Genomic DNA, 14,703 nt, shown 5'->3' on the forward strand with positions numbered 1-14,703 from the left:
ATTGACCTCCAGGGAAAGGCGACCGATGTGCCCTTTCTGCGACTGGTTCCTTCCTGTCACTCAGGCCTCAGCACAAAGCCGCCTCCTCAGAGAGACCTGCCCTGTCCCACCCCAGCCTCACCGGCCCCATCTCCCTGTTTAATCTGTTTCACAGAAACTCGCTCATTTTTCTGTTTGTCTCTTAACTCACTAAAATGTTCGCTCACTCATGAGAGGGGTCTTTGTCTACTTAATCGATTGGGTCCTGGCTCCCAGGTCCATGTGGTGTCAGCTGTGTAGCAGCCCTTTAATAGGTGTTGAATGAATGAATGAGGGGATAGCTGTGTGAGCTGCTTGACCATGCTGAGTCTAGGTTTCCTCATCTATAAAATGAGGATCTGACCCACTTCTTAATAAGAAGGCCTGACATGTCTGAGCCGCCTAGAGGTAAGAATGGCCCTGACCCGCAGATGTGCGAGAGGAGGACTGGGACGCTGCTAGAGCTGAGATTTCCGCCACCGCCACCGTCACCGTCACCGCCAGCCCCGGTGCGCACTGTCAAGTCCCGTGTGGTGAAGGCTCCCCCTGGGCCTTGAATGAAGCAGGTGCCCTTGCAGCTTCCCGTGGAGCCAGACGTTGAAGAGTGGCTGTGGCTCTTGCCTCTTGGAAGCCCCAAGGGAGGCTCTCCGATGGGCCCCCAAACATGTTTTCCAACAAGGACATCTTTCATGCTTCTTCGTTCCAGGCCCCTGTTTTGAAACCAAACAAGGACACATCACTGCCATTCCAGCGGCTCAGCATGAGCCCGCGCTTTGTTCCCGCTTTGTTCCCACGCAGAGGCATGTCAGCCCGGAGCAAAGTCAGGCACTTGACATTTCCCGGAGCCTGGGCGGCCTCCTCCGGGCCAGACAGTGTCTGGCCGCTGGCCTTAGGGAGACTGACACCAGGTCACAAACTCCATTCCTGCCTGAGACCCGGAGGGGTCAGAGGGCCCCAGGCCGTGTGGACCAGTGGCCTCGTGCAGCCCCTTGCCCTTGTTCTCCCAGTTAGAGGGGGTGGGGGTGGGGTGGGTTTCAGAGCCCACCCATTGCCTCAAGGCCAGAGCCCCTCGGCTGTTTGCACGTCCTCCACGATCAAGCTCCCACACTGGTCACTTCAGCAAAGCCGTCCTGTGGTCCTGACAGTGCTGAGCTCAGCGACCTGCCTGGTGCCAGCCTCCTGCCTCCCGGAGTCATCGGTGTCCATTGCTCTCCCCCAGCCCTGGGAACGCCCCCGCCACAGGTGGGGACTTGCAAGGCATTCAACTCCTAAGGGAGGCCTCCTGGTGGCCGCCAGGCAGGGACTTTGAAGGTCCACTGGGTCCCATTGCTGGCCCCTGCTTCAGAGAGGAGGAAGCACAGCACAGATGGGCTAAGCAGTTTAGGCAGAGTGATCAGGAGACAGATTTCTGCTCAGAATCAGCCAGAGCTTTCGAGTGGCTCACGAGTTGTTGAGCGTGGCGGGGGCTGCCTGTGGGAGGTGGGAGTACGGTCATCACGGGGTGTGAGCAGAGGCTGGTGCACCGGCCTGGCGCCTGATGGGGTGGGCGAGGGTTGAGCTGCGGCCCAGCCTAGCTTGCGAGGCCCCCCACACTGCTGGGACGGGCTCAGCCTTGTGCATCTGTGTCTTTGCTGATGCTCTCCCTGCTGCCTGGAGGCCTTTTCACAGGGTGAGAACTGTCCAGCCTCAGGCCCCAGCTAATAGCCCCTGCAGGAACCCCTCCCCTGCTCAACCCTCCCCCAGGCTCCTTGGCCGCTGTGGGCACAGGGCATGGCTGCCGTGAACCTGGGGCTCCTGGTGAGGACCCCCAGTGCCCAGCACAGCCGGGCTGTGGCCGTGAACTGAGCTGGGCCCAGATGTTCTGAGGGAAGGAATAGGACCCCTCTCAGACCCTGGGGAGGGGCAAGGACACATAGTGACATTCGTGGCCTCTTCTTCCACACAAATGTATTAAAAATGATGTTTTAGCCCTGCCTGGTTTGGCTCAGTGGATAGAGCGTCGGCCTGCGGACTGAAAGGTCCCAGGTTCAATTCCGGTCAAGGGCACATGCCTGGGTTACGGGTTTGATCCCCAGTGTGGGGCGTGCAGGAGGCAGCTGATCAATGATTCTCTCTCATCATTGGTGTTTCTATCTCTCCCTTTCTCTCTGAAATCAATAATAAAAAAAAAATCTCTACATCAATTTTAAAAAATGATACTTTACCACTGCATTTGGTATAAAGACAAATATATTTATCATTAAAACATTTTGAACTAAAAGTTAATTTTTTTTATTTAAGAGAAAGTAAACAGTGTCTGTGGGCCCATAAAAGTACGGTGAGCCCGAGGCTCCGTGGCTGAACCAGCAGGGCCTCAGTCTGTTCCCTTAGGGCAGTGGTCGGCAAACTCATTCGTCATCAGAGCCACATATCAACAGTACAACGATTGAGATTTCTCTTGAGAGCCAAATTTTTTAAACTTAAACTTCTTCGAACGCCACTTCTTCAAAATAGACTCGCCCAGGCCGTGGTATTTTGTGGAAGAGCCACACTCAAGGGGCCAAAGAGCTGCATGTGGCTCACGAGCCGCAGTTTGCCGACCACGGGTCTATGGGATGGTCTGCAGCTGAGGTCCCAGACCCAGCTTTCCTGCACTCAGGGCCCTGGGGGTCCCAGACACAGGACGAAGATCCGAGAAGGGTTCGAGAGCAGGTAAAGAACACCCGGAGAGGAAGGATGCTCCTCGCCCAGGCTGTATCTCCTTCCCGCTGCCCTTCCCTCCCTCCTCTGCCTAGCAACAAAGCAGGCTGAGCACCGCGTGTGCAGCCCAAGCCGGGACTGTGGTTAGGAGGACAAAGAGGAGGGAGTCATCCATGAGTCATTAACATCCTGCCCTGGAGGGGCTCCTGTCTCCCAGGAGATAAACCAGCACCTGGAACTCCAGACAGAATGGGCCCTGAGACGCAGGCCAAGGGAGGCTCTCCCCCTGACGGTTCTGGGAAGCCTCCCAGAGTGGGGGGCTTGGCGCCGGGCCCTGGAATATTTCTGGAGGGTAGAGGCACCCTGCGACTGCCAGCCTAGTCTTCACCTGAAAGCTTGGCTAAAGATGCAGATTACACCCGTGCACCCAATGTCTCCCCCTCGAAACCCCGTGCAGACGACAGAGGGGATTTCTTCTGTTCTCTTTCAGGTAGAAGCCCACAAGGACGGGCAAGCAGGACAGGAGACCAAACCTGCACCGTTTCTTTTTCTTCCTTATTTTTCTCGGTGGTGGTGGTGGTGATGTGGTGCAAATCGGCATCATTTTTGAAGCCAGAAAGTAGATGGAGGATGGCAACTGACTTAGGGATTCCGAAAAGCCACCTCCAGATGCACAGGGCTCCGCACCAGCGTGACTTACCCCACAGAATTGCCAAGGGTTCGGCCCCAGCTGGAACCTAAGGCGGGGGTAGTGGGTGGAGGCAAAATATCAATTAGTCAGACCCTCAGATCCCTCCCAGATCTGCAGTCACCCCGGAACCATCAGAAGACTGGTTGTTCTCTGGTGATGGTGAGCCAGGGGTCCCTGGCCTAGGGAGAGGGCAGTCACACCAAAAACAGCCCAGAACCTGGGGCTTCTGAGTGCTGGAGCCCCTGCCTGGGCCCCTGCCCTGCTCCCGGGGGCAGTGAGGTCTTTAAACCCCCCTCCCCTAACCCTCACTGCCCAGGCAGGACACTGAAGCATCCTCCCTGGAGAATCTGGTCCTCCAAGAACAAATTCCTAAAAACACTGACATGGAGGGGTGGGGTCCCAAACCAGCACCCCCAGATCTCCCTTCAGTGGAGTACAAGGGTCTATCCCAACACACCCCGAGGAACAAGTCGACTCTGACCGTGTATATCTTGAACTTGGATAAGTAAGTAAGTAAGGTGAAAGTTAAAAAAGACAAACAGTACCAGCCATCACCTTATGACCCAGCAATTCCACTCCCAGGAAATGAAGAGATATGTCCACACAGAAATTATACACCGATGTTTACAGCAGCATTGCTCTGAACAGCTAAGAGACAGAGACAACCCAAATGCCCAGCATCGGGTGAATGGATGAACTTCTGTGAGCCATGCGATGGAATATTACTGGGCCGTGAAAAGGGACGGAGTGCTGACTCTTGCTACAAGGAGGATGACCCTTGAGGACATTCTTCTCAGTGAAAGAAGCCAGACCCCCAAAGGTCACGTACTGTGTTGTTCCTTTTAGGCGAAATGCCTGGAATAGGCAAATCCACCGAGACAAAAAGCAGGTAGGTTAGCGGTCGTCAGGGCCAGAGGAAGGGAGGACGGGGCGTGAGTACCTAAGGGTACCGGTGTCTTTCTGGGGTGATGAGGAAGGGTGAAACGAGAGAGGAGTGGTGGTCCTACGACACTGTGAATGTCCTAAATGCCGCTCAGGATTGCACGCTTCAGAATGGCTAATTGTATGTTACACGAACTTCAGCTCCAATAAAAGGAAGTCGCAGGAGCACCAGGCGCAGAGCCCAGGTTTCAGGTGACTCCGCTTGATGCAGAGAACACCTGGGTTAACCACGAGGCTCTGCTCCAAGACAGGTCATTGGAGCCACAGACTCCATGTTCTCTCCAGTGGTCACACGGCATCTTATGGGGTTTTATTGGGTGTTTTTTTGTTTGTTTGTTTTTTTGTTTGTGTGTTGTTGTTTTTTAATTTGTAGTGATTTTTATATATTCGGTGCATAAATTTACATTATTTTTTCTTTTTTTTAAATTACTTTATTGATTAAGGTATCACATATTTGTCCTACGGAATCTTATGTTTTATTATCATTACTTCTAATCCTTACTCCAGGACGTGCTCACTGATTTTTTTTTAGGGGGGGAGGGAAGGAGAGAGAGAGAGAGAGAGAGAAACATCAATGTGAGGGAGAAACATCCATCGATTGCCTCCCGACCAGGGATGGAACCCACAGTCTAGGTGTGTGCCCTCACCAGGAATCGAACCCACAAGTTTCAGTGCCTGGGGTGACACTCCAGCCAGAGCGCCAGTGGTTACTTTTTACGAAGGAAAAAGAAACAAGTGCAATTAATTTTGATGCGATAGTTTCTTCGACTCAATATAGCCAAAATATTGTCATTTCAACATAGCAACATTATTAATTACTAATCAACATATAAAAATTACTAATGAGATCTCTCCTTCATATAAGTCTTTGAAATAAGGGTGAACACCTCCACCTGGGCTGGCCATGTTCCCGGCTTCAGAGCCAGCTCCCCTCCCCCCACCTAGATACGGCTCTGCGGGCCCTCAAACTGGAGTCTCAGGACCTCACCTGCAGTGGATGAGGGTGTTAAACTTTAGTGGGTTTGGAGTCCATGAATTAAAAACAAATTGGCTGTAATTGTGTTTAGGATTATCGAACAATCGCTTTAACAATAAGTCCTACTGCCGGTTGCCAGAGGGAAGGTGGGTTGAGGCACTGGGTGAAAAAAGTGAGGGGATTAAGAAATACAAACTGGTGGTTACAAAATACGGGGATTAGTCAATAATGGGGTACTGATGGGTACTGGGAATATCGGGGAGCACTTTGTGAAGTGTCTGATTATCTGACCACTGTGCTGTACACCTGAAACTAATACAAAATAGTATTGAATGTAAACTGTGATTAAAAAAAATAAAGATAGAAAATAAGTCCTAAATTAAATGTAGAATCGTCATAGGACCCACCTCTGAGCGTGTACCCCAAAACACTGAAACCAAGGGCTCGAGCAGATATTTACGCACCAATGTCATAGCGGCGTTAGTCACAGCAGCGGAAAGGCGAAAACCAGCCGCTGGTGGGTGAAATGCCCGTCGAGGATGAATGGATAAACAAAATGTGGTCCGTCCATACAATGGGATGTTATTCATGAAAAGAAAGGAAATTCGGACATGCGCTGCAGCAGGTGAACCTGGAGGACGTGGCACTAAGCGACATAAGCCAATCACAAAGGACAAGCACTGCGTGATCCACGCGTGTGCCGCCCCTAGAGGCGTCAAAGCAGACAGAGTGGAGCCGTGGCTGCTGGGCTGAGGGAGGGGAGTGGGTGATGAATGGGGACAGTTTCGATGTGGGAAGACGGGAAGGTTCTGGAGATGGATGGAGGTGACGGCTGCACACGATGCCCATGTCCTCAATGCCACTGAGCTGCACACGTTAAAATGGTTAAGATGGTAAATAAAATGTTACGTGTGTTTTACCGAAATCAAATACCAAGTCCTGCCGCCAGCATGTTTGGATTTGTGTGGCCTGGGGTCACTGGTGGCTGATGAGAGCCGATGGGGGAGACGTACGTGCCGTCCAGGTTCCCACCCGGCCAGGGCCTCGCAGGTGCGTGGAGGGTGAACGGAGAAGGAAGGAGGAAGGCCCCGCACTGCGGCCAAGGGCACCCGGCCCCAGAGAACCAGCCCCTTAGAGCAAATCTTATTGGTTCTGCTAATCTTTCTTCCCTTGTTCTGTTTTCATGTTGGAGGCGCGCACAGGAGGGTTACAGCGGCTCAGTGCAGTCAGGAAACACTGCAATAAAAATGACTGCAGACAACGCCGGGGGCCACGGGAAACGCTCTGAAAGAGCCTGCGTGCATGGCTGGTTTTGACTAATGTGTGGTCTGGCTTCTGGGTCTGTCTGCCCGGAGGCAGGGTCATCTCGGTGTCCCCACGGGCTTGGCACTAGGGCCAGTCTCAGGGCTGTTTCCTGAGTGTGTGAGTGAGGAGTGCATGAATGCAAGGGGAGAGTGTTAACGTAAAAACAAAACAAAACATTGAAACCTGTAAAGAATTGTTGTGAGTTTATTTGAGCCAAACTGTCGACATATGCCGGGAAGCAGAACCTCAACGAATGGAGATAATGCTCCGGAGATTGGCGGGTTACATCTGTATTTATACATTGCAATCAGAGGAGGGACATAGGTGGGTTACATGAAATCCACTGGTGATAGATTAGGGAGGTGGGATAAAGCAAAGAAGGGGGAAACCCCTGGGATTGGATAAAAAGTGAAATGATGGACACATACTTAGGTAGGTGCAGGAACAATTAACATGATAATGAAGGAATTTGTGGTATCTGTCCTGGCGCCCACCACATTAGGTTGTGCCCCAAGGGGTCCAGAAAAAGGGAAGTTACAAGTTACCCAGACATTTCAAAGGTATGTTATCCTAGATGCAAAAAGACAGATAGGCTCAGCTAAGGTAAAGGTTGACCTTGTCAGTGAAGATAGCGGCCTAGGACGTAACTGCCCACCATCACTGCTTTTAGTTAAAGTTTCATTTCAGACCATCCTGTGTGGTGACTTTAGGTCTCTGAGTTTGCAAGACAGCCATGCAGGCCTCCCCTGAGCTGTCAGGTCAGCACATGGCCCCTTTCGTCCATAAGAGGAAGGGGGAGTTCATTGTGGGACTGGGTGTGGAGGGGGGAGCAGGGGAGGCTTGGTGGGAGGGTGTGCATCCTGGCCTGCAAGAGGAAGTTTGAGGAGATTGGGTGTCGGTGGGCCTCTTAGGGCGAGGCTGACCAAGCTCGGCTCTGCCCTGCGATGGCACAACCCGGACCCAACTGGAGCCCCCACACCTCAGGGTGGGGAGCCTCGGGGTGCTGCCCGCGCTGGGGCAGGGGCCCAGGTCTCTGACCCCACTTGGCCATCACATTACATGGCATGGCTGTGTGATCGTGGGCAGGTCACCGTCCAGGTCTGAACTTGAACTTCAGCTTCTGTCCCCGAGGATGGGCTCAGGGTTGGGGCAGGAACACAGCAGGAACCAGCAGGGCCTAGACTCTCCCGTGGAGCCCCAGGGGGCAGCTCAGGGCCGCGGAGTGACCGTCGTCCGGCCCTGACTTCGAAGCGGCCCCTCTCCTGGCTCCAGGGCCGGAGACGGCAGAAGCTCAGTGTCGTTTGCAAACATAAATGCAGAGGCCTGGCCGGTGCGCCCCGGTGGCAGATGCCCCTCCTGCAGCCCCAGGGTCTGCCATGTGATCAGCAGTGCCTCTTCCTGCCCTCAGGGCCTAGGTGCCAGCAGCCCTGGGACCGTGGGTGAAGGGGGCAGGCGGGGCAAACTCCCTGGCGCTGGAGGACACGGCATCGGAAAGCAGGAGCTCTGAAGCTCCCGGCCGGCCTGGGTTCAGGCTGGTGCCACACTTGCGAGCCCTGGGACTTCCAAGCCTCTCCCGGCCTCAGTTTCCACATCTGTAAAGTGGAGATGGTCCCTCCTGCGTGGAGAAGGCCCCTCCTGACCTGGAGCAGCAGGCGGAGGTAAGGCAGCTGGCCCTCTGCTAAAGTGAGGGGTTTTAAGTTGGCGATCATCTTGGTGGTCCCTGGAAGGGGTGGGCTGGCTGGGGCCACCTCACCTCCTCCCTTCAGTCCTAGGGAAGCTGTTTCCTGTGAGCTGCTGAGACGTGATCAGGAAGCTGAGAAAAGGGGGGGGTCAGTTTCAGGCTCAGCTCAGCCGCCCGCTGTGTGGTACGAGCAGGTCACTCCCCCTCTCTGGGCCTCTGCTTCCTCTTTGGGGTCTGGTCTTGAAAACAGTTCAGGAACTGGCACCCCAGGAACCAGCTGCTTTGAACCACCCCTCCCTGGGGCCAGAGTGTGGGGACAGGGCTTTTGGGGGGCGGTGTGCCCGGGCCACAGGAAAGGGGTGAAGGGCGGGGAGGGCAAGCTGGGCACGTGGGTCAGTGTGGACAGACACCTGTGGACAGCAGTCCTGGCAGCAGCAGGGTGGTCTTCAGGGGGTCTTGGTAACCCCCAAGCTCCCCCAGCCCCGAGAAGGTGCACCATTTAGGTTTTAAAAGGGGCACGCTTGCTGTCAAGAGCAGCTCCTGACACCTTTCTTAACATCTCTTCTTGCACAAGCCCCTCCTGCAGAGAAACTTGGTCCCACAGTTCCTCTGTGGGGGGTGAGCGCCCCTGTTTCAGGGGGTTCTCCAACAGGGGACCGGCAGTGAGCTGGGGGAGAAGGGGCAGGCATGCAGCGGAGGGACGGCGTGTGGGCGGGTGGCCGCCTCCTGCTGAGCGGCCTGGGCGGCTGGCTCCCCTGGTCCTGGGACTCAGCGCTCTCCCGGGGCCTCTCAGCCGAGCCCTTCCCACCTTCTCCGCGTGCCGACCTCCCGGCTCAGGGTGCTGAACGGTGGGTGCTGCCCCTCAAATTGGCTGGTGGCCACTGACTCGTCTCTATCTTTCTCAGAACAGGCAAGGACCAGCTGGGTGGAAGGGCAGGTGAGAAGCCACCCTTCCCGGTTGAGTCACAAGTACCGTGACCCTGAGGAAGCCTCTGTCTGTCACACTGCAGACCCACAACGGGGGGAGGCTCAGGTGTCATTCCTGTGCAGGCGGGGCGCCCAGTAGGTCCCTCGATAGGATCCTGGTGTCACCCAAGGACCCAGTCCAGGTCCCTGGAGACGGGTCAGCTGGGAGGCGCCCACCTGACTCAGTCCTGGAGGACTTTTTAGCTCAAAAGACCCAAATTCCAGGAGCCTGATGACTCCCCTGAGGTGGACTCGGAGAATGGCCCTCTCTGCCCCCGACTCCACCCACCTCAGCAGGTGGGTGGAAGCAGCAGTGCCAGCCGGGTACTGTCTGTCTGTCAGGAAGAGAGAAGCCATCGTCCTGCGGGGCAGGGCTGTGGCCCAGGGAGCCGGAGCAGCTGGGCCTCCACGCCTCGCTCCCATTTCTCAAGCGCAACCTCTGGGCCAGTCGGTGCTCCGCTCCCACCCTCACTCACTCACCTCCGGCCACGTCGTGCTGTTGTCATCCCTGTTTGGGGGAAACCAAGTCCAGAGAGGGGGTGTGACTTGCCCAGGCCACCAGAGGAAGCGCTGACTGTCATGTGCTGTGAGCCTGAGATTTCAGGACCTTGAGATGTCAGGACTCGAAGTGTATCGGTTAGCTATTGCTGAGTAACAAGCATCCCCCGGTGTGGATTTGCTCACAGTTCTGCACTGCGGACAGAGCTGGGCAGGACCGCTGGACCGCTCGTCTCTGCTGTGGGCTGTGTAGGCCGGGGTGGACGACTGGCCTCCCACAGTCCGGGTCTCTAGCAGGGGTGGTTTGCCAGCAAGAGGCTGTCTTCTCCCTTCATGATCTCTCGGCTTCTGCGCCCTGTGGCCCCCCTCTAGCAGGCTAATCTGATTTCCTCGTGTGGCCCCTGGCTTCCAAGCTGGAGATGAGGGATGCTGCAGGCCTGGATTCTCTCGGTCACGTCCACCTCATCCTCCTGGTCAAAGCACGTCCGACACAGGCCACCCAGACTCCTGGGGAGGGGAGACAGTGGGCCGTGGGGCGGGAGGTACCAGTTGTGAGGAATTGTTAGCCGTCTTGGCAGACATTCTTCCACCCAAGGATCCCGCCTTAGAGCAGACGGTTGCCTGTGTGTCCGGGGTGGAGAGTGGATGGTGACCCAGACTACGGAGGAGGGAGGCCAGGACGCCGGGGCCCAGCTGCAGTGGGGCCAGGATAGGCTGGCCCTGGCCAGGCCCAGGGACCAGAGGCCTCGGAGCCTCTCTCCTCAGGCCGGTCTTACCCCTCAGCCCATCCCTTTGAGGGAGAGGCGGCCGAGCCCCAGTGGGGAATGAGGCCGGGCCTGCTCCTCCTGCTGGGGACAGCATTCTATGGCCCTGCCTTGGCTTTGCCGGGGGTGCTGCTGGCGGGGAGCAGGCTATGGCTGGACCTTGCCCTCCACCTGTACCTCCTGCACCTCCCGGTACTGAGAAACTTCCTCCCAACAGCTCCACCCCAGCCTCTCAGGTTCTGAGAAAATGGTGTCCCCAGATAATGATGTTCATGGCGGGGGGCGGGGGAGGGGAGAAACAACACAAATCCTTCCCCCACCTCTACCCGCCCCCCCAAGACCCGGGAACTGCACAGTGACCCCCAGCACGGGCCCTGGGGTGCAGGCCCCCTGCCCCTCATCAGGTCTGCAGATCCAGGGCCCTGACCTGCACAGCCCCCCACCTGGCTGGGGCAGGGGCCAAGCATCCTGAAGGCGCAGTGCGGGGCCCCGGGGAGGGGTCTGGCCTCGGCACTCCCATGGCTTGAAGGCCATGGCTACGGGGTCTTGTCCCAGCAGCTTCCCCAGGCTCTGGGCACCCCCATTCTGCGCACGATTCCCTCACAGATGTAGTGGAGGTAGGCGGGGGCTGGGGGGGACTTAGCAGCCTTCAAAGTCCCTCGCAACTAGAAGAGTCCATGACCCTAACCTTCCAGAAGGGGGAGGAGTCGCCGAGAGGGACTGAGCAGAGGGATCCTGGGCAGCGACCACCAGCTGTGACAGGCATGGCGCCCTCACTGTGTCTAAGCTCTTGACAGGCACACACCGACTCAATCCTGGCGGCAGCACCGGGCAGCGGGGAAACTGAGGCGCAGAAAGTTAAATGAGCAGCTCACAGCCTCAACGATGGCGGGACCCAGCCCTGCCTCCTGGGTCCAGGTCCTCGTCCAGGTCCTACGCCAGCATGAGGCTGAGGCGTCCTGAACAGCCCTTCCTTTGAGCTCCTGAGCCTTTCCAAGTGCTAGGTCCCCGCCTTCCTGCAGCAGCTCGCAGGACGCGGACAAGAACGGCCCAGACCTCAGGGCAAAAGCAGGCCCAGGCGGAGCTGAGGGCCCTCTGCGGGGCGCCGGCCGGGCCGTGCCTGGGGGAGGGCGGTGGCACATGGGACAGGCACTGGGTGGCAAGGTCTGGAAACCCCGTCCTAGCAGGAGCCAGTAAAGAGCCTGGGGGAGAGATGGTGGAGGGACTGTCACCACATTTCTGAAGGACCTTAGCGCCCAGGCGGACACTGACGCGCTCTGACCGTTCCCGGCTCGGGGCCTGGATTTCTAGCATCCAAAGCTGTCCCAGGACAAGGGCTGTCGTGGGAGAGCGTGAGTGTCACCTCAGGAGAGGCGTGTGATCAGAGCTGCATTGGGGCGGGAGGTGCGGGGGGGAGATGACTTTGAGGTCCCTCTCCCACTTTGCGGGTTGGAGGGTCAATGGAGCCACATTTGGGCGGTCCCGTCCGCCTCAGGGTGTGCTGCCAGCCCAGCCAGGCCGAGAGCCAGCCCTTCCCTGGTGCCTACCCCACTGTCGTGGGTGACTGTCTCTCTCCTTCCAGTTTCACCCATCAGCCTGGCTCCAGCCCAACAGCTGGCCCCCCTGACCAGGGCTCCCCGAGGCAGCGGGTCATTACATTTCTGGTCATCAAAAGGACCAGAGGCCCTGCCGACCCAACGGACCTCGGAGACACCCCCCCCCCCCCCGGGCCCGTGGCCTTCAGGCTCAGACCAGGGAAACAGGCCGGATGTTCCAAAGACGGCCGTCCAGGCCTGGAGATGTGGCGGGGGCCGCGGGCACGGACTTGGCAGCTGTGAGGATGGAAGCTCGCTGACGGGCCCCAGGGCCTGAAGCTGCTGTCGATGGACAGGCTGTGAGCTGGCATCGCTGGGCTGTGCCCCACCTCCGTGGGTGGCACCTTTGCCAGAGCAGGTGCTGGTGTGGGATGAGAGCAGGGGCAGGAGTCGGGAGAGGGGTCTCTGGGTGGCCGTGCCCAGCCCTGCCCTCCCCGTGGTGGCCTGTGGAATGTTGCCATGTGAGCTCGTGGGGAGGGCCCAGCCGGGCTTTGTGGGTGCGGGGAGGTGTGCCCTATGTGTGTGCACATGGGTGTGCCTGTGCGTCAGTGTGTACAAGGCTTGGTGTGTATGTGTGAGGGTGTGCGTGAGTGTGTGTGCGTGACACTAGGGTGAGGAGTCTCCCAGTGGGTGCACCTGCCGGCAGGTAGGGGGCTCGCTCACCAGGTGCACCAGGCATGCGCACGCAGGTCTGGGTGTTTGTTCTTCTCCGCGGGCTTGACTCCTGGTGTGGTCCAGCCCGGTCCCCTAGGCCAGTGGTCGGCAAACTCATTAGTCAACAGAGCCAAATATCAACAGTACAACGATTGAAATTTCTTTTGAGAGCCCAATTTTTTAAACTTAAACTTCTTCGAACGCCACTTCTTCAAAATAGACTCGCCCAGGCCGTGGTATTTTGTGGAAGAGCCACACTCAAGGGGCCAAAGAGCCGCATGTGGCTCGCGAGTCGCAGTTTGCTAACCACGGCCCTAGGGGATCCAGTCCCCAAGCCTCACTCGCTCCTGCAGGCCAGGGTGCTGGGCTGGCCGGGGCCGCAGCGGGTGTCGCTGGCTTAGCCTCCACCTGGTGACTCAGGCTCACGCTCAGCATCTGTGGCATCCTTGGAACTCGTGGGGTCCTCGGGGTGAATGAGTCCCTCCGTGCGGGCCAGTCTCTTCGTGCTGTGCCTCAGTTTCCTCACCTGGGGGTGGGGTGTGTGAGGCTGTGGGGGCTGCCCGGGAAGGCAGAGGGTGGAGAGAGCAGGCTCCGAGTTTCTAGGGGCGGTTGCCAGGGCCCAGCCAAGGGTGCAGCTCCCGGTATAAAAGGCCATTTGCGTCCTGGCTCACATCCATCTGCAACCACAGCAGCCCTGGCCCAATGGGAGGACTTTCCTCGTCCAGCGGTCTTCCCTGCCGGGAAGGCTGGTACTTTCCTCTCCGGGCTCCTGCCAGCCCCCCCCCCCCCCCCACAGGAGAACTTACAGACGAGGGGTGTCCCCCCAAACACACTCACAGAGGCCAACACAGGGGGTTCTCCAGGCTCCCTTTCTGGGGAACAGCGTTTACTGCGCGGCTCTGTGCCAGGCTGTGAAGGGGCTGGGGAGCCCACAGCAAAGTCGGGCAAAGACCCTGCCCTGCTGGTGGTTTTGTTCTTCAGGGAGACAAGCGAAGGAACAGCAACAGGGACATCGCCTAGAACTAGAAGATGAAGAGTGCTGGGAAGAAAGGGGGAGACACGAGGGAACAGGACGGGGCGGGTGGGGAGGTGAGGCATTTGTGCTAAGACTGGGGGAAGAGCGGTTCAGACTGGGAACAGCCATCCAGACAGGGAACAGCCAGTGCAAAGGAGGTGGATGAGCAGGGAGTGTGGAGGGAGGGGACGGGGGAGGCACCAGGCCAGGCTGGGAGGGCCCTGTAGCCCCTGAAGGACCTGGCCCTACTGTGGGTAAGAATGGGGCCACAGCAGGGTCTGAGCAGAGGAGGGAGGTGACCCGCATTCCAGGATCCTCCTGGCTGCTCTGTGGGGCAGGAACTCAGGAGAGAGCCATAGAGGGGTGAGAGTGCCATGCTGGAGCCCCCAGGATTCCCTGCTGTGGGGGGAGCAAGGAGGAGTGGGCGAGGGGACTCTGAAAGGGGGGAGAGCCAGGAGCCCCTCACCTGGGTCCTGAACACTTTGAGAATCCAAAAATGGCCATGGACCCTCTCCCAGGAAAACGCACACACGTGTGTGCACACATCCACACACACAGACAGGCACACACACTTAGTACACACGCATGCACACACACTCACACGAGTATACTCACACCCATGTTTACGCATGGGCGTGCACATTCACATGCTCACAAACACACCTTGCTACCCCTAGGTAACGAACCCCGTAGAATCACCCCCTACTTTCAGGCTTGCTGAAAGGGACTTGTCCAGGGTCCCCCAGACAGAGGGTCTAACCAGCACCCAACCTGTTGCGTCAGGAGACGGCTGCCTTAGGGCCTCATCCCTTAGCACTGAGCTAGGTGCCAGGGGGAACCCCTCCCATCCTTGTGCCCAAAGAGCTCACAGGGAGGCTGGGAGACCAGACAGGAAGTGCTCAGGGCCCTAAGAGGGTCC

Source organism: Eptesicus fuscus, chromosome 7 (assembly GCF_027574615.1).
Source record: "Eptesicus fuscus isolate TK198812 chromosome 7, DD_ASM_mEF_20220401, whole genome shotgun sequence".
Taxonomy (NCBI): domain Eukaryota; kingdom Metazoa; phylum Chordata; class Mammalia; order Chiroptera; family Vespertilionidae; genus Eptesicus; species Eptesicus fuscus.